This window comes from Cervus canadensis, chromosome 6 (assembly GCF_019320065.1).
Source record: "Cervus canadensis isolate Bull #8, Minnesota chromosome 6, ASM1932006v1, whole genome shotgun sequence".
Classification (NCBI taxonomy): Eukaryota; Metazoa; Chordata; class Mammalia; order Artiodactyla; family Cervidae; genus Cervus; species Cervus canadensis.
The window spans coordinates 49,097,743-49,117,201 of record NC_057391.1 but is presented as its reverse complement, the minus strand read 5'-3'; the positions used below and the strand labels follow the sequence as shown (position 1 = coordinate 49,117,201).

At 45.1% G+C, this 19,459-nt stretch overlaps 1 protein-coding gene across 7 annotated transcripts in view; it reads left to right on the top strand.

Annotated features, from left to right (window-relative positions):
• Positions 1-19,459, top strand: part of CGNL1 (cingulin like 1) — a 170,296-nt gene that overhangs the window by 25,940 nt on the left and 124,897 nt on the right. Inside the window, exon 1 of one of the 7 annotated variants that reach the window (XM_043471855.1) lies at positions 8,826-8,864. The exons of 3 other annotated variants lie outside the window; for them this stretch is intronic. The gene's annotated coding sequence lies outside the window, so the exon portion shown is untranslated. Of the gene's footprint in view, positions 1-8,825; positions 8,865-11,064; positions 11,212-19,206; positions 19,217-19,274; positions 19,300-19,459 lie in introns of those variants that run through there. 3 more of the 7 variants (XM_043471858.1, XM_043471854.1, XM_043471857.1) reach the window with 3 other exon arrangements.

Here is a 19,459-nt window from a genome sequence, read left to right as displayed (position 1 = left end):
TGCTTCAGAGACAGGAAAGGTCTTGGAGACTGTGGAGCTTTATCACCCCTGTAGGGGTGCAACTTACATGTAATGCAAATGTTGTTTATTCATTCATTCATTTAATACAAGTATTTACCAAGAACCCATTGTGTGCCAAGCCCTGCATTAATCCTAATGATATGGCAATATCCTTAGCACAGCACCCGCCCATTCATGGCAACTTGAATTCTAGTGACAGAGACTTAGTAGGGGAGATGCCAGTAAACACAAATGAACAAACTACAGCATATCAGCAGATGACCAGAGTCAGAAGAACAGTACACCAAGATGAGGTGGTCTGTGAGGATGGCGGCAGGGGATGGTGGAAAATCCTACTTTATGGGAGTAATCTTTTCTGAGAGAGAGATTTTTTTCTATGAATTGATTACCAAGCAGTTGAGACCTGAAAATCTGGAGCTTGGCTATGTGGGGGAAGGGTATTGGGAAAGGGGACAGGGACACCAACGGCCCTAAGGCAGAAGGCACAGGGGCAGGAGGGTGTTTGGCGTGTTCCGGGACCAGCAAGGTCGGTGTCAGTGTAGCTGGAGGAGAATGAATGAAGCAAGGGTGTTCTATCAGTTGGGGGTGGGGCTGGGGGACAGTGCTGGACTTTGCATGTCACCTTAAGGTTTGTTGTGATGGGAGCAGGAAGCCAATTGAGGGTTTGGAGAAGGGAGTAGGTGGGAAGTCCAGTTAGGAGCCCAGAACTCTGGAATTTGTTCTGCAGTTACAGCAATGTGACCTTGTATGGTGACGTGGGAGAGTGGGGTCAGTGATGGGGCAGGGCCCTGAGGGTGGGAACAAAAGGTCTGCAGTGAGTACTTCAGGAAGCCAGATGCCTGCCAGGTGCAGAGGGTGCTCCTCTCAAAAGTGTGTTTAAAGATGCCGATTAAGCACAGGAGAGCATACTAATCAGACTCACATGAAAGTGCCGTGTAAATCTAAAAGTTATTAGTATGCGTACTGAACTTAGATCTCCTGGAGAGGGGAATGGCAACCCACTCCAGTATTCTTGCCTGGAGAATTCCATGGACGGAGAAGCCTGGCAGGCTACAGTCCATGGGGTCACAAAGAGTTGGACATGACTGAGTGACTAACACACTGAATACTTTCTGAAACAAGTAATTTTTTCTTACATGCATTTATTTATCAAAATATTAAGTATTTACCAGATAGTAGTAACCTAGTGCTTACTGTACCAGTGGATAGTAGAATTTGTGACTCTTGTCATTGACGATTGGTCACAGTATAGTTGGCTGTCTTGAGACAGGAGGGAAATGGGCAGGGCACAACCTTGGAAAGAGTAACATAGCCGTTAGAGATATGACATAAACTGATTAGAACCAGTCAAGCCCAAGATGGCGGAAGATTCGACTTCTGGTAGACCTTGAGCCTCATTACATGCTGATTGTCTAAATGACACCCACAAGTGCCATGACAGTTCTGAGGCCAAAAAGTGGACGATGACCCAAATCGTGGAAATCTCTGCCCCTTCTCCCAAATATTTGGAATAATCCTCGCATTCATTAGCCTATGAAATCACCCAGCCCATGAAAGATAACCACTCCATATTTTGGGGCTCATGGATACGTGAGAAGTTTCAAAACATTCTGTTACAGCAGTGAGAACTAAGATTTAGTGTTTATAGGAGGTCTTGACTCACTTGCTATAATTTACCCTGATGTCTGGATCTATTTTTTTTCTTTGTTTTTACAAACTATTAAAAGATTCCTCATCTCTTGTTTTCTGTATCACTTCTAGTCTTACCACACAAAAAGTCTTCAAAGAAATAATTGTGAAAAATAAGACTAGTGTGGATGAGATTTCTTATCAGAAAGCTCATTAGAATAATGTGTAGCCTTTTTGCTACTGAAAATAAAAGGTCCCTTTTGATAATATTTAGATTTTTAAGTTCAAAAAAGGGGGTTCTGACTGTTCATTCCATATTTGAAAGTATTATTATTCTATGTAGTATCTTCAAAAGACAAGGAACTGAGAGGGTGGGGTGGAAGTTAAATGACCTGATTACATGTCTGAGTCCTGCTGAAGTCTTAGGGATGCTCGGAAAGAAAACAGACCAATCCTTGAAGTCATTTCTGAAAGCAACTGAGGACGGAACACACCCTATTAAACATTTATTTTGGTAATGGGAAAACCGTTAAGTTTCCCTTGGGGCCTCAAGTGTTCAGGGCTGATGAAAACATACATTCATAGGCTGAAATCATTTCCTTTCTGACGGAGACCTTTGTCCTGAGTGCCTCATTCAGAGGTAAGCCTCCTTTCTGTAATATGGGAGCCCAGTTGTTGTCTTTGGACTCACTGAGTCAAGATTATTCAGAAATGTGACTCTCAAACTTCAGAGCAAAGCTTGGGCAGCCTTCCCTGAGCTACACTTCTGGAGCCTTTGCGCTTATCCATCAGTCAGCTTGGGGTGTGCTCTTAACATTGCCCTTTGACCCTTTGTCACATGTGCATTCATTGAGTGTCACTGAGTCCTAAACACTATAGAGATTAAGGGGCAGGCCCTCCCTCCAGGAGCCCCCGCACTGTAACGGGGAGGTCGAGAAGGAAGTGGACAGTCTTGGTCAGTGTTTGGGCCGAGAAGGGCACTGCGGTGTGTGGTGGGGGGAACACAAGGGAGGAAGCCTGGCTGGGGACCCAGGGAAGGTGAGTCTGAGAAGAGTGGATGTGGCCAGGCAGGCTCACAGAAGCCACGGAGTCCGGAGCCTTTGCAGGCCATTGATCCATGGTCTGTGCCGGTCAGGGGCCTGGCCTTCTATGCTGGGTGAAGAAGCTTGTATTATTATCCTGAACTCAAGGGAAGTAACTGTTTGAATACTTACGCTGAAGTGCCAATGAATGGACAAATCTGAAAAGACCACACTGATGTGTGGACAGGGGCTTGGAGGAAGATAAGAGTGAAGGCTGCAGGACAAATGGGGCCACTGCTGATCCCCGGATGAGACACACATGGTCCCATAAATTAGGGGGCTGGCGTGGGGATGGGAAAGAGCGGCTGAGATACTGGGGGGCAGGGTCGAACAGAAGCAACCCCTAACTGGGGTAGTTCAGGAGGCGGAGAGAATCTATGATGCTTCCAGGTTGCTGAGAGGGGGTGGGTCTGACTGATTCCCCATCCCATGGGAAGCCAGGCGTTCATGGAGAGGATCAAATGGTCCCAGGAACATTCTTGCTGTTAGACAGTTGGAAGGTACTACAGCAAAAGTAGGTGTGGTTCTGTGTTGAATCCACCTGGGGAGTTGTTTTTCTTCTGAGAAAAATGTAGAGAAACAAGTCCAATAAAATGCTGTTTGGTTTGAGAAACCAAACATCCAGAAGGGAGTTAGGAACAGAAAACTCCCCGAGGACCATCTTTACTGTGTGTTGCCTGGCTCGGGACTTGCCTTTCCTAGTTTGATGGGTGGTGATGACTCCCTCTGTTTTGAAAGACTCAAGGCACGAGCCATCAGCCTAGAAGGTGTTTTAGCCAAGACAGGCCAGGGCTCTGAGCAGGTTGTGCTCACCTGTTCAGGTGAGTGGAATTGTATCCTGGTTGGGGGATTCCCTATTAGAGGCATGCAGATTGTATGCTGAGGAGTTAGCAGGGTCGGTAAGGTGGGCAAACATGGACTTGAGTGGGACAAACCTGGTGTCCTCAGGATCCCAGCTGTGTTGTCTGTTAGCTTGTTCAGTTCAGTCGCTCAGTCGTGTCTGACTCTTTGCAAACCCATGAACTGCGCACACCAGGCAACTAGCGGAGCTTACTCAAACTCATGTCTGTTCAGTCGGTGATACCATCCAACCTTCTCATCCTCTGTCGTCCCCTTCTCCTCCTGCCTTCAATCTTTCCCAGCATCAGGGTCTTTTCTAATGAGTCAGTTCTTTGCATCAGGTGGCCAAAGTATTGGAGCTTCAACCTCAGTTGACATCAGTCCTTCCAATGAATATTCAGGACTGATTTCCTTTAGGATTGGCTGGTTTGATCTCCTTGCAGTCCAAGGGACTCTCAAGAGTCTTCTCCAACACCACAGTTCAAAAGCATCAGTTCTTTGGTGCTCAGTTTTCTTTATGGTCCAACTCTCACATCCATACATGACTACTGGAAAAACCATAGCTTTGACTAGACGGACCTTTGTTGGCAAAGTAATGTCTCTGCTTTTTAATATGCTGTCTAGGTTGATCATAGCTTTTTTCCAAGGAGGAAGTGTCTTTTAATTGCATAGTTGCAGCCACCATCTGCAGTGATTTTGGAGCCCAAGAAAATAAAAGTCTGTCACTGTTTCCATTGTTTCCCCATCTATTTGCCATGAAGTGATGGGACCGGAGTTAGCTTGTTATATGTCTGAATTACTGAAACTCATTGTCCTTCAGTTTCCCCATTTTACTAGGTTGATAGGGAGATTAAATGTGAGCCTACGCAGGGTGCCCTAACGAGCTCCTGACCCATGATAATCTCTTGGTAAGATGTAGATTCCTTTCCTTAGTTAAGGTGGGAGCTGCTTATGTCACCATTGGACGGGAATCCTGGCTTTCTGCTTGTGACCTAAATGATGCTTGGATCCCTGAAGAGAGAGCTGTCTTCTTTTTCCTCTTCTACTCCCTGCAGCTGGTTCGGCCAGTAGTTGAAGGAGGACTTTGGGAGCCTTCCCATCACTTTTTTTTTTTTTTTTTCCTATTTTGGCTGCGCAGGCTGTTGGTTGCAGTGCATGGACTTCTCTAGTTGCATAGCATGGGCTCAGTGGTTGTGACGCAAGGGCTTAGTTGCTCCATGATGTGTGGAATCTTAGTTCCCCGATCAGGAATCAAATCTATGTCCCCTGCAGTGTGAGGTGGATACTTTAACCACTGGACAACCAGGGAAGTCCCCATTTTTCCTTTCTAGGCAGACATTTCTGTGTGTACATGGTGACAACATGTGTGTGTATGTGTGTGTGTGTGTGAGAGAGAGAAAATGTTGGGGCAGGTGGGGGAGTGAATGTGAGGCTCAGTAATAATAATTGAAAGAGAGGAAGAAACAAATCCAATCTAAATGTATCTGTTGCTCTATTATTTGTTAAAAACCTGTAAGTCTTGTTAACTACTGGAGAAACTAAATAGAACCTAGCAAAACTGCTTTTTCCCAAGTATGAAACTTTTGCTCCCCAATTTTATCTTGGTGTATGTGGGTGCTCTTCAATTCTTGGATGTAACATGATGCACTTGTGTGGCTTGTTTTTTTCTCTTTTGCTAAAAAGACAAAATGCAGCCCTTTTCTTAGCAAAGTTTATTGTGTTTGAGCCTTTTCAGATTCAGAGGAGAAAATGAGATTTAATTAAAAATGACAAGGTAACATATTGGTGGACCTTATATTTTAAGAGTCTGAAAATAACCCGTGGCAGCTTAGAGAATACAAAGACCACATTAAAAAACCCAATTTTCGAAGTTCACTGAAATTTCTTAAATGTATACCATACTGAATGGTGCTATTGGCAGTGTTCTCCTCAATATTAAAATATTACAGAAGAGTGTCATGAGTAGGGACTCCGTCTATAGACACAGAGACTTGTCTGACCAGAGTCAGTTTTCTGAGTCTTCATGAGAGTTTGAGTCCATCTTCTACCAGAATTGAGAGTCATCCTGAGCTATCTGGAGGCTCTCTTCATCCTCTCGAGGACTTGCTCACGGCTGGCTCAGCATTCATTCATGCATTCCTTGATTTCACCCACTGTACTCCCAGTGGGCAGCCCAAACCAGATCTGCTCATACTTCCGCTTAAGGAGCTTCCAGTTTGGCAGTTCTGACATTTCTGCTGTCTCTTCTGCTCCCACTGGTTTTCTTCACTTTCCTCTTCAATGTGGATACTTGCATTGGGCTTTGGCTCAGCTTCTATACACAGTTTCTTAGTATCTTGTAAATGACTCCCTGAGAGCCTCCAGGTGCTTTTCTACCTCTTCCTGAGTATTGAAAGGATAGATATTGTCAACCACGAGTTTCCAGTGCTTCTTGGAAAATTCCACCAAGGCTCACGTTTTCTGTATTTTCTGTCCATTGTTCAAAAGCATTTATAGCTTTTAATGTGGCATCCTGGGTTTCCTTTGGGGCAGGCTAGAGTTAGTTGATTTCCTTCCTCTGCTGGGTGGGCAACCAGCAAATGATGATTTGGAGTTTGTGTTGGGATGAGTCTGGTGTCAGGGCTGTGTCTAGGGTGACTCATTCAGTTCCGGTCCAGGCTGGAGTCCCTTAGGCAGTGGGCCAGAGCACCTCCCCACCGCCACCCCAACTGCAGGCAGGAGCGGCTGCACCCGGTCAGCAGGCTTATTCTCAAGTCCGTTCTGTACATATGAAAACCCAGGATACAGTTTGGAGAAGACCTTGTTCTCTGGTTGTTCTGTTATCTTTTTCCCTCTTAAAGAGTGTGCCTGCCTGTTCTCACCTCTGTGCTTCCTGTCTCTGGGTTGACTGATGTTTTCTCTGCTATGTAAATAGATGATTGTTAGTAAATAGGAGAGGGAGTCATTGACTCTCAGATTTGGAAGAGCCCTCCCTTGATGATGGTTTGACCCTGGAATCGCCTTTTAAACCCATCTGTGAACTGGCAGCCCTGCCCTGTTTACATTCCTCCACTGAAACTGTGCTGTTTACCTTCAAGCATTGCTGTTGGAAAACAGTTCCTAGCTTCCTTTGAATTGGAATCTGTGTCCCTGGCATATCTACTCATTGTTCCTTGTTCTAACTTTTGGAGTCACACACAGCAAGTTTAATCCTCTTTTCACATGACAGCCCTTCTGGTATTTACATTGGGTGACAGTTTATCCTGTTTGTAGCACCCCTTCTCCTGTACCTGGTGCTGCCTTCTGGGTTCTTGTTCCTAAAGTCACCCTGGCCAAACTTTTCTGACACTAGGCTCCTGCTGATCATCCCAAGCAGAGGGAGCTTCCAAACTCACCAGGGAGGGAGATATGATGGCACCGCTTAGCCGGGTTCATTTGGCTATGGTCACTGCTGGGTAGGTGGCACGTTTGTCCTCAGGACTCCCGGCACATTGCCCTGAGACTGTGTGCTTGGGTGAAAAGACATATTTCTGAAGTAGTTGGGGGAGTTGGTCTTAATTTCAGGGGTGTCTGCAGTGTGATTAGCTGCCCTGCCCTCCTGGATCTAGATATGTAATTTTCAGAGGTCATAGCAATCTTTTGACAGTCATCTCACAGTGAACATGTTCTCAACTATTATCCCCAAGTCTTTTTTTTTTTTAATCAAGGTTTTAATCAAGGTTTGCTTCTGTGCCTCACCCATCCTGCAGTCAAATAGTTGGTTTCTTAAGGGCCTTCAGTTCTCCTTGTTAAACTTGATTTGTTAGGCTTGACCCTTTGGTCCAGTCTGCTGACCTGCTCAGCTCCTTAACTTTCCCACAGATTGTCTGTGCTTCCTGGGTGCCTGTGGTTTGGGACACAGGCTTTAAAGTGAGAGAGACATGGGTGTAAATCTCCTGTCCACCACCTGCTGGTTGTGTGGTTTGGGGCGAGAGCTTACTGAATCTTCTGAGGCAACTGGCAGAGCAGATTAGTGGTATCTCAAGAAATTCAAGGACAAGAGGCAGCAGGTCAGGAAAGCAGAACTGGGGGAGCTGGGGGGAAAAATATCCCCTCATCCCTGCTTTTCTCTGAAGGGTACCCCCCCACCCCTCCCCTCACTGCGTGGCATGTAGGATCTTACTCCTTGACCGGGGATCGAGCCCACTCCCCCTGTATTGGAAGGCAGAGTCTTAACCACAGGACCTCCAAGGAAGTCCCATCCCTGTTTTTCCCTGAATATTAATTTTTTTTTCCTTTTTTGGGGCCTGACTTTCCCTGCCCATTTAGGTGGTCGGTAGAATAATGCTTCCCCTGCCCCCAAGATGTCTGCACCCTAATTTGGGAACCTGTGCATGTGTCACCTTACATGGAGAAGGGAGTGGGACTAAATTAAGGAAGCTCAGGAGAGATTCTCCTGGATTATCCAGGCGAGCCCAGTGACGACATTATAAGGACCCATCCCTTTTGATGGTCAGAGTCAGGGGTGGCGACATGCCCAGTCTCTCTGCGTATGTGGGCAGAGGATGTTTCTGGTTCCTTTTCCCAAGGCTATTGGAACCACAGCGTACCACTCCTGTATAGTTGTGAAAAGCAGTCTCATTTTCCCCTTAGAATTAATTCTGCCCCCCTTTCCTCACTGAAGCCAGCGTCCTCACCTGACTTCCTCTGTCCCTGCTTCTTTGCATGATCTCCTTGCATGACCAGCTGGGCCTCTGCAGGTGGTCTCCAACCAGGGAACCAGATGATTTACTAAAGTTTATTTTGCAATTAGTTGACTGTTTGGAACTAGAAGGCATCTTCCTGGGGATTCAGTGTCATAAATGGTGGCTAGATTCTAGGCCCCACCTGACATCTGTTGCTTCTGTTACATAGCTAAACTCTGGAGTAGTAAAGAGAAGGGGCTTTGGAGTTAGACAGGCCTGGATGGCTTGTGACTCTGTCACGGCTACCTGGGTGACTTTGGGCAGGTGACTTAACCCCTCTGAGCCTCAGTTGCCTCACCTGCAAAAGAGTGATAAGAAATAACTACCTGGCAGAATTGCTGAATAATGTCTGAAAAGGGTTTAACATAGTAGTTGGCACTTCGTAAATGCCCAATGATTGCTTGGTATTATTTGCCGTGCGAAGTCACTTCAGTCGTGTCCAACTCTTTGAGACCCCATGAACTGTAGCCTGCCAGGCTCCTCTGTTCATGGGATTCTCCAGGCAAGAGTGCTGGAATGAGTTGCCATTTCCTTCTCCTTTCCATTTCAGGGATCGAACCTGCATCTCTTACATCTCCTGCACTGGCAGGTGAGTTCTTTACCACTAGTACCACCTGGGAAGCCCTGGTATTATTTATTACTGTACTACTAATTATGTATCTGGTTTGTTTAGTAGCACCAGACTCTTCATCATTATTTATACCACCATTTCTATGGGTAAACTGACTCCCAGGTCAAACTCGGTACTAGTCACTTGGGATTTTTTTCTTTTTTTTCTTTATTTTTTAGGATTAATTTTATTGGAGTATAGTTGCTTAGAGAAACAAATGGCAACCCACTCCAGTATTCTTGCCTAGAGAATCCCATGGGCAGAGGAGCCTGGTGGGCTACCATCCACAGCGTCACAGAGAGTTGGACACGACTGAAGTGATTTAGCATGCAAGCATGCATGCGTAGTTGCTTTAAAATGTTAGTTTCTACTATATGGCAAAATGAATCAGCTATACATACTATGCTTCCCTGGTGGCTCAGAGGTTAAAGCGTCTGCCTGCAATGCGGGACACCTGGGTTTGATCCCTGGGTTGGGAAGATCCCCTGGAGAAAGAAATGGCAACCCACTCCATTATTCTTGCCTGGAGAATCCCATGGACAGAGGAGTCTGGAGGGCTACATACAGTCCCTGGGGTCGCAAAGAGTCGGACACGACTGACCAACTTCACTTTCATTTTCACTTTCATACATACCACAGTGTATTAGGTTGAGTTCCCCATACTCTTCAGTAAGTTCTCATTAGTCATCTACTTTATTGTTTGTTTGTTTTTAGTCACTAAGTTGTTTCTGACCCTTTTTTGTTCCCATGGACTGTAACCCTCCAGGTTCCTCTGTCCAGGCAAGAATACTGGAGTGGGTTGCCATTTCCTTCTCCAGCCCAGGGCATTGGCAGTTGGATTCTTTACTGCTGAGCCACAGGGGAATCCCCATCTGTTTACTACGTAGTGTCAATAGTATGTATTTGTCAATCCCTGTTTCCCAGTCATTTGGAATTAAAATATCCTTTTTTCCTTCTGAAGGTCTCAGATTGCTTGGGGGAGGGGTGGAGAGGGACGTGTTCATCCATCCATCCTTTCATTCATTTAATTCATAAACAATTGCACTATGTTAGGCATGCTGTGGAGCCCTGGGGCAAAATGATGAGAAAGCCAATAGAGTTCCTGTTCTCGTGGGTCTTACAGTCTGATAGGGGAGACAGACATTAATAAAAAATTTTAAAAAATTGTAGAAATGTGGAGGTGGAGCTGCTGTGAAAGAACAGTGCCTGGGAGGGTCTCAGGGGCCTTTCCCGGGTGTCTGGTACGTCTGTGGGTTGGGTTGATGTCCTTGGGTGGCATACACTCACTGTCTTAGCTGTTAGCTTGGGGCCTTGGCAGCATTGAAAGAAAGAAAAGAAAGTGAAGTCACGCAGTGTTGACTCTTTGTGACCCCATGGACTGTAGCCTACTAGGCTCCTCCATCCATGGGATTTTCCAGGCAAGAGTACTGGAGTGGGTTGCCATTTCCTTCTCCAGGGGATCTTCCCGACCCAGGGATTGAACCCAGGTCTCCTGCATTGCAGGCAGACGCTTTACTGTCTGAGCTACCAGGGAAGTTCCTGGTTGGCAGCATTGGGTTCAGATCAAAGCAGGGGTGGTGGTAGTCTGGGTCCAACAGGCTATAGTGTAGGGTGTCTGCAACATCCAAGACTCTATCAGGGTCAGGAGCATCTGTAACAGAGGAGCAGCTGGGGAGCAAAGGAGCCTTCCAGCTCTCGGGTCAGGGAGTTCGTTCTTACTGGTGTTTTTTAAGGGATGTTTGAAGTGGAACTTTAATTTGGTTTCTTCTTATATTCAACCCAAATAACACCCCAGTCCATGCTTCCTGTCACTGTGGCTTCCTGTGGCCAGACAAGTTGAATTAATCTTTCTGGCTATAATTGCTCCCATCTCATCTTGCATTTTTTCACTACTTCTTTCTTGGTCCCAACCCCTTTGTAATTCCTCTTTTTCCTCTTGTTTGGTTTCTCCCATTTAGAGTGACTAAAGCCGCTCTTCTGTTTTTTTATCCAATTAACATCCAATGACATTCTCTGAGGTGGAAGAGGAAGGGAGTAGAGCTCTGTCTTTATAAGCAACATTGGTGCACATGTTTTCTTTAATGCTCCCACTTACACTCTGCTCAGATGCTACCTTCCCTGGGGAATGTGTTTCGTTTGTGTTTGCCCAGTTTACTAGTTGTTTCTTCTCCCTTCCACAGCATGCGGTTTGCAAGTTTGTTAGTTGGTTCTACTCTTTGGCTTGTGGGAAACTGTCCAAGCTCATAAATTTTCGCCACGTAGATCACATTCTCACCCCACCTTGCGCAGGACTCTGAGGTCATGAACTGGCTGGATGCCTCTTGGGGTAAGTGTGATGTGATGCTCTGCGTTCACTGGGTCATGGAGGATTGTTGGCCCTGTTCTTCCTGGCAGAGGGATGATCCAGGAGGGGTATTTTGAGACCTAACCAGGATGCTATGCCCGGTGACCGAAGGCCACCCAGCAGGCCAGAGGTGGAGGGTGAGTCAGGTATCCCGAGTGTTGACTCTGGAGTGACCACACTGACCACAGCCACGAGTCAGACCAGTGGTTTTTTTTTCCTTTAATTTACTTAAAAAAAAACTTTTTAGAGTAGTTTCAGATTTATGAGAAAATTGTAAAGACAGTACAGAGAGTTTTCACATACTCCCCAGTTTCTTCTGTTAATGTCATACATTTGGTCTGTCACAATTAAGAAACAGATACTGATAAACTATTAATTAGAGTTCATACTACTGCTGGTATAACAGGAGTCATGTATGGGTGTTAGAGTTGGACCATAAAGAAGACTGAGCACTGAAGAATTGATGCTTTTGAACTGTGCTGTTGGAGAAGACTCTGGAGAGTCCCTTGGACTGCAAGGAGATCAAGCCAGTCAATCCTGAAGGAAATCAGTCCTGAATATTCATTGGATGGATGGATGCTGAAGCTCCAGTACTTTGGCCATCTGATGGGAAGAGCTGACTCATTAGAAAAGACCCTGATGCTGGAAAAGATTGAATGCAGGAGAAGAAGGGAATGACAGAGGATGAAATGGTTGGATGGCATCACTGACTCAATGGATATGAGTTTGACCACACTCCAAGAGATAGTGAAGGACAGGGAAGTCTGGAGTGCTGTAGTCCATGGGGTCACAGATAGTCGAACGTGACGGAGTAACTGAACAACAAGAGTTCATACTTTATTCAGATTTGCTTAGTTTTATCTAAGTTTTTATAGAAGTTTTATCTTAGATTTTATCTGTGTTCCAGGACCCCATCCAAGATGCCATACTACATTCAGTTGTCATGTCTTACTAGGCTGTGATAGTTTCTGAGACTTTCCTTGTTCTTGATGATTTTGACAGTTTTGAGGAGTACTTGTTGGGTATCTTACAGGATGTCACTGTATTAGAATTTGTCTTTTTTTTTTTTTTTTTCATGATTACACTGTGGTTAAGGGTTTTCAGAGGAAGACCACAGAGGTACAGTGCCATTTTCATCATTGTATGGTGAATCTTTTTAAAAAATTTATTTATTTTTTTGGCTGTTCTGTGTCCTTATTGCTGCACGCAGGCTTTTTCTAGTTGTAGTGAGCAGGGCTTTTTCTTCATCGCAGTGCATGGGCTCTAGGCTCACAGGCTTCCATTGTTGCATGTTGCAGCAGGAGGGCTCGATAATTGTGGCGCACAGACTTAGTTTCTCTGCAGCATGTGGGATCTTCCCAGACGAGGGATGGAACCTGGGCCTTCTGCATTGGGAGTGCAGAGTGTTAGCCACTGGACCACCAAGGAAGTCCCCTCTGCCTATCACTATTGATCTCAGTAAAATAGGGACCTGGCTGAGGTCATGGTTATTTATCTCTTTCTCCTTGTAAAGTTATTCTTTTTTCTCCTTTCTGTACTGTTCTCTGTGGAAATTACTATGTGCAGTCTATGCATAGGGAGTGAGGAGCTATGCTCCCCTTCCTTTAGGGCAGAGTATCTAAATCAATCATTTTCAATTCTGCATGGGAGATTTGTCTGTTCTTTCCCATTTATGTCCTGGAGAAGGGAATGTCCTGAAGAATCCACTCCAGTATTCTTGCCTGGAAAATCCCATGGACAGAGGAGCCTGGTGTGCTACAGCCCATGGGGTTGCAAAGAGTCAGACATGACTGAGCATGCATGCATGTCCCATTTATGTACTTATTCAGTCACTTGCTTATATCAGTATTTGCTCAAAGATACTCATTTTTATATTTTGAATTTTTTTAAAAAAAAATTGGCCATGCTGCACATCTTGGGGATCTCAGTTCCCCAGCCAAGGACTGAACCCAGGCTACAGCAGTGAAAGCAGCAAGTCTAACACTAGACCACCAGTGAAAGTGTTAGTCATTCAGTCGTGTCTGACTCTTTGTGACCCCATGGAGTGTAGCACACCAGGCTCTTCTGTCCATGGAATTCTCCAGGCAAGCATACTGGAGTAGGTAGCCATTCCCTTCTCCAGGGGATCTTCCTGACCCAGGGATCAAACCTGAGTCTCTTGCATTGCAGGCAGATTCTTTACTGTCTTAGCCATCAGGGAAGCCCAGGCCACCAGGGAACTCTTTAATTTTTATACTTTGGATTTTAATCCAATATTGTTATTCAGTTGCCAGGTCGTGTCCGACTCTTTGTGACCCCATGGGCACACTAGGCTCATCTGTCATCCACTATCTCCCATTGCTCAAACTCATGTCCATTGAGTCTGTGATACTATCTAACCATCTCATCCTCTGCCGCCCCCTTGTCCTTTTGCCTTCAGTCTCTCCCAGCATCAAGCTCTTTTGCAGTGAGTTGGCTCTTCGCATTAGGTGGCCAAAGTATTGTGGAAGTTTCAGCATAAGTCCTTCCAATGAATATTCAGAATTGAGTTCCTTTAGGATTGACTGATTTGATCTCCTTGCAGTCCAGGGGGCTCTCGAGAGTCATCTCCAGCACCATAATTCAAAAGCATCAATTCTTTGGCATTTGGCCTTCTTTTATAGTTCAATTCTCATCTCCGTACCTGGCTACTGAAAAATCATAGCTTTGAATCCAAGACCACTTTGTTTATTTTGTTGCTCAGGGTGTTCTAGCTTTGGCCCCTAGGCACTCCAGTCTCTTTGACATTCCTTCATCATTGTGGCTTTTTTTTTTTTTTAACTTTAAAAGCCTTTTCTACTTTTTAACACCACAAGACACTCCAGGCTTAGCTTATATATTTTCTACCCCAGTCCTAGAATCAGCTGTTTCTTTAAGGAGCTCTGGTTCCTTTAGGGGAAAAATTTATTGATATTAGAAACCAAGATTTGGGCCCTAGGTATGTTCACTGCAACAGAAATGTTACTGCTCCTAAGCAATCTTGGCTTACAGAGCAAGGGAAAACATGTGTGTATTGTGTATAAACATATTTATAAATATGTAACCATCTGTCTTTATTAAGCTAAACATGAGTTTATACTGATATCTATGGTTCTAATCTCTTATCACGGGGATCATCCGAGTCTTCTCCCCTTGCATGTCTAACTCCCCACTCCAACAGTGAGAAACGGAACTCCAACATCTGCCATCCATTTACTTGTTCAATTCCCATGTATGTATTTAGTGGTTTCAGAATTGCTAACCCATCCCTCTGTGGGAAGCAACTTTATTGGCAACAGTGAAATAGTATGGTATTGTTCCTTTTGCTTTTGGACTTGAAGACTCCACTTATTTCCAGAGTTTCTTTTTCCTCACATGCTTTAGTGAGGTGGTTTCATATATTTGTAATCCAGTTAGGTTCTTTTAATCTTACGACTTTTTGAAAGAGAGAAATTGGAAGATAAAGACTCGGCCCTCAGGGCCCTGAGTTAGAGAAAGCTTGTGAACGATTCATTTTCTTATATCTATCCAATGTTTGGTGGCTCAACACCACTGGATGGTAGGGTTCTTATAATCTTTTCTCCCCTCTGCTTGCTTTGGTTCCTACCTGATTGGTATGGATTGAATGTTTATGACCCTGCCAAAATAAAATGTTAAAGTCCTAATGTTTAATGGTATTTGGAGGTGGGACTTCTGGGAGGTAATGAGGTCATGAGGGTGGGGTCCTCGTTATGGGATTAGTGGCTTTAAGAAAAGAAGGGAGTGAGAGATCTCTCTCTTCATACACACATATGTGCTGAGGTGAGGACTTTCTCCATCTGCAAGAAGCCTGGAAGAGATCTCTCATCAGGAGCTGAATCAGGAGCTAGCACTGTGATCTTGGAATTGCCAGCCTCCAAAACTGAGAAATTTCTGCTAAGCCCACTTACTCCATGGTGCTTTGTTACCATAGCTTGAGCAGACCGACACATCATTATACGTAGAAACAGGAGAGGCACCCCTGGGCTGTTGAGGGGCTCTTTCTTTTAAATTTTATTTATTTTTAATTGGAAGATAATTGGTTTATAATTGTGTTGATTTCTACCATACATCAGCATGAATCAGCCAAAGGTATACACACGTCCCCTCCCTCCTGAACCTCCCTCCCATCTCCCACAGAGCATTGGGTTTGAGCTGTCTGCATCATATAGCAAATTCCCACTGGCTGTCTTTTACATATAGTAGTGTGTATGTTTCAGTGCTACTCTCCCAATTCGTCCCATCCTCTCCTTCTCCTACTGTGTCCACCAAGTCTGTTCTCTAAGTCTGCATCTCTTTCTTAAACCAAGTTCCGCTGATTCCCTTTCTACCTTTAAACAGCAAAGGGACCCCTCTTTCTCCCAGTGCATCTGGGATAGGAGTTGGATCTAGGTAAGGTTCTTAGTGGTGCTCCAGGGTAAAGCCTCTCCCTTGGTGTTGCCTGAGGATATCTGATGGGACACCTTGGACAAAAACCAGCAATAGGATCAAAGGAATGCTTGTCAGGGGAAGGATTATAATTAAGATCTTTGGAGGAAAGCATAATCTTTTTTCCCAAGCCGAGTGAGGCCAAGTGAGAGGAGGACCTGGTTTTAAAAGCAGGAAGCTGATTCATGTCAGTGTATGGCAAAAACCACTACAATATTGTAAAGTAATTAGCCTCCAATTAAAATACATTAATTAATTTTAAAAAATCAGGAAGCATGCTGAGAAGTGTTGTGGGCTGCACTAATAGATGGTTCAGAGCTGGAATCCAGCCCCAGCTGTTGGGTGCAGTTGGCTGTCCTGCACTCTGGGCTGCTCTGTTGACTGGTGGGATCAGCGGCAGGTCCTGTCTGATGAACCTGGAGCCGCTTTGTCAACCTTAACGTTGCAGTGTGGATGTGAATGATGGTCCAGATTTCCAGGTTAAAAGCCTCAGCTTCCTTGAGGCAGGTTTTTCCCCCAGGATGCTGAATGTGTGATTTTAGCTGCTTTAGACACGTCATTGTGTCTTTGCCCTAGAACACTCCAGTCACTTCATACAGATAGAGAAGTTATAGGAACGGTCACTAGCCTAGGAAATAGAAAGAAGCCTGAAGCTTGGGAGAATGTGTCACCCTCGATTTTTTTTTTTTTTTAAACCCCTTAACTTCCAGGGAGGGACTTCCTTTCATTGTCTCCTGGCTGTGTTTCTTCCTTTTCCTCTTCATTTTTTCACTTTTCTTTGTTGTGTTTTTTTTTTTTTTTTTTTGGTAAATCATGTCTAGGAGTTAAAAAAAAAATTACTTTTATTGCCTGTTTCATCTCACAGTTTGGCACCTGTTTTGATATGAGTGTTTGCGTCCTGCCGCCCTCAGGACAGTCGAAGGGTGCAGAGTAGATTTATATAGGGCTTGACCCCATGAATTCCACTGCTATGACCCAGAGAGTCTCCCATTGGAGAGATCTACCCAGAAAACAAATTATGCTTTGGTATTTAATGCAGAATCTTTCTAAATTGAGCCCCTAGGAAGAAATGAAAACATTCAAGTACTTTCTCTTTTTGCTGTTTTGTCATTTTAACCATCCAAATTAAAGTCTATGTGTTAATGTTCTACATTAGGCTAATGTCTGGAGGTTCATTTTGGACATTACCATTCAGAGTAGCTTAATGTTCAATATACAAGCATCTAGAAGAGTTCTTAGTACATAGTCCGAGTATTTAAGAGGTATTAGATCATCATCATTATTTTTAAATATATATTTTTAATCTGTTTATTTGGCTGCACTGGGTCCTGGTTGTAGTATGCCGGATCTTTTTTGGTTGCAGCTTGTGAACTCTCAGGGTTTCCCTGGTGACTCAGACAGTAAAGAATCTGCCAGCAATGCTGGAGACCTGGGTGAACTCTCAGTTTCAGCTTGTGGGATCTAGTTTCCTGACCAGGGATCCAACCTGCCCCCCACCCCCACCCCCTCTTAGGGAGCAGGAAGTCTTAGCCACTGGACCACCAGGGAAGTCCCATTATTATTATTACTACTATAAACTAAAGAACTGCTCCCATGTGGCATGTTGTGGGGCAGTAAGACAAAGATGGGGCTTGGGACCTAACATCAGTATTGGGTGTAGGTGGAGGAAATAAACTGGAATTGCTGCTATGTGTTACTGGCTTGGGAGATGTGATGATGGGCATGGGAATGGTCCCTGAGCAGAGATTTGGGTTCTAAAAACTTGGAACTGGGGAGCTTTGAAAGTTTCTCATGTAATGAAAGTCAGGTATGTTAGATGGTCTCTGAAAGCCTCTTACCTTTAGAATGTGATTCTGTGTAGCTTCCCCCCTACTTGGGAGTAGAAGAAGGACGGGCTGGGGGTGAGCATTGGGAGGTTAAGTCAGCAGCCCCCAAAGTTTTTGGCACCAGGGGCCAGTTTCATGGAAGACAGTTTTTCCACTGGGGGTGGGGTGGGGATGGTTTGGGGATGATTCAAGTGTGTGACATTTACTGTGTACTTTATTTCTGTTATTACATTGTGATATACAATGATATACAATGAAATAATCATACAGCTCACCATAATGCAGAATCAGTGGAAGCCCTGAGCTTGTTTTCCTCTAACTTAATGGTGATGGGAGACAGTGACACCCCAAGTGTGATGTGCTCCTGTGAGAATCTAATGCTGCCGCTGATCTGACAGGAGGTGGAGCTTAGGCGGTAATATGAATGATGGGTTGTGGCTGTAAACACAGATGAAGCTTCATTCTCTGCTGCTTGCCTCCTGCTATGTAGCCTGGTTTATAACAGGTCCTGGACTTCTATTGGTCTGTATCCCAGGGGTTAGGGACTGCTGGGTTAAGGGATTTTGTAGAGGAGAAGGAAAAGGAGTGACTTTTTCTTCTAGGTTGGTTTCTTTTCTCAATGTGTTTTCTGGCATTCTCAGAGTAAGAGGAGTTTCCATATGCTTCTGCAATTGGTGTTAATTAAATGCAGACCATACCTCTTCAGCCCCTCTTGGCACACCCTTATAGGTTCAGCTGCAACTCAGGATAATGGGTGACTGCCAGAGGGAGGGAAAAAAAGTAATATTCCATAAAATTAGGTAAGGTCTGGCTTAGAATTCTTTGAACATAAAGGCCAGGTTATCCATTTTTATTTGCACTCTAGCCCCCTGCCCCCGCTGCAGACACATCCCTGGGAGAGGAAACCGGCACAGCAGAGATTTTGTACAGAGGTGAAGGGGAGAGAGTTGGAGGTGAGCAAGGAAGGCATCTCCGTTTTCCATGACTGCCTTTTATTTTTGTGTTTTAATTGTTGTAGTAATTAACACTCCTTGAAGGGCTTCCCAGGTGGCAATAGCGGTGGTAACTCGCCTGCCAACACAGGAGATGGGGGTTCCATCCCTGGTTTGGGAAGATCCCCCGGAGGAGGAAATGGCAACCCACTCCAGTATTCTTGCCTAGAGAATCCCATGGACAGAGGAGACTGGTGGGCTATAGTCCATGGGGTCACAAAGAGTCAGACACTACTGAAGTGACTGAGCATGCACACACGCACAACACTCCTTGAAAGAGTTGACCTTACTCCATTATCTAGTTATCCCACTCTGTCTGGGCTGTCTGGCCTTCCGCTCCAGTGACAAAGTTCCCAGCAAGGTCACCTTTGATCTCCATCCTGGTCTTCCTCTGTTTATCAGCACTGTTTGGCTTATCTGAGCACTCCTTCCTTCTGGAAACATCGGCCTCTTGCAGCCTCCGGGCCACCACCCTCTCCTAGTCTCCTCCTGTCCCACTGGCTACTGCTCCTTCTCTTCTTGACTTCTTGGGGTTGGAGTGCCAAGGCCTGGACCTTCCTGTGGATCTTACTAAATGCAGGTGATGACTCAGTGGATCTGGGGTGGGATGTAGGACTTTGCATTTCTTTTTTAAAAAATTAACTAATTTTTGGCTGTTGGATCTTCGTTGCTGGGCACAAACTTCCTCCTGACAAACGGGAGCTCCTCTCTGGTTGCGGTATGCAGGTCTCTCATTGTGGTGGCTTCTCTTGTTGTAGAGCAGAGGCAACAAGAGAAGCCTGGCTTGGAATAACACTGGACTCTTACTGGTGAGTTTTCACCCCACTTAGGTTAAGACCCAGAGTCTTACTGAGGCCCACAGACCCTCGTGGTTTTTGTCCTGCCCTCTGCTCTGCCCTCCCACCCTCCTCTGCATATCTCCATTGTGTTTTGCCCAGGTCAGCTTTCGTGCTGATTCTCCAATGCACG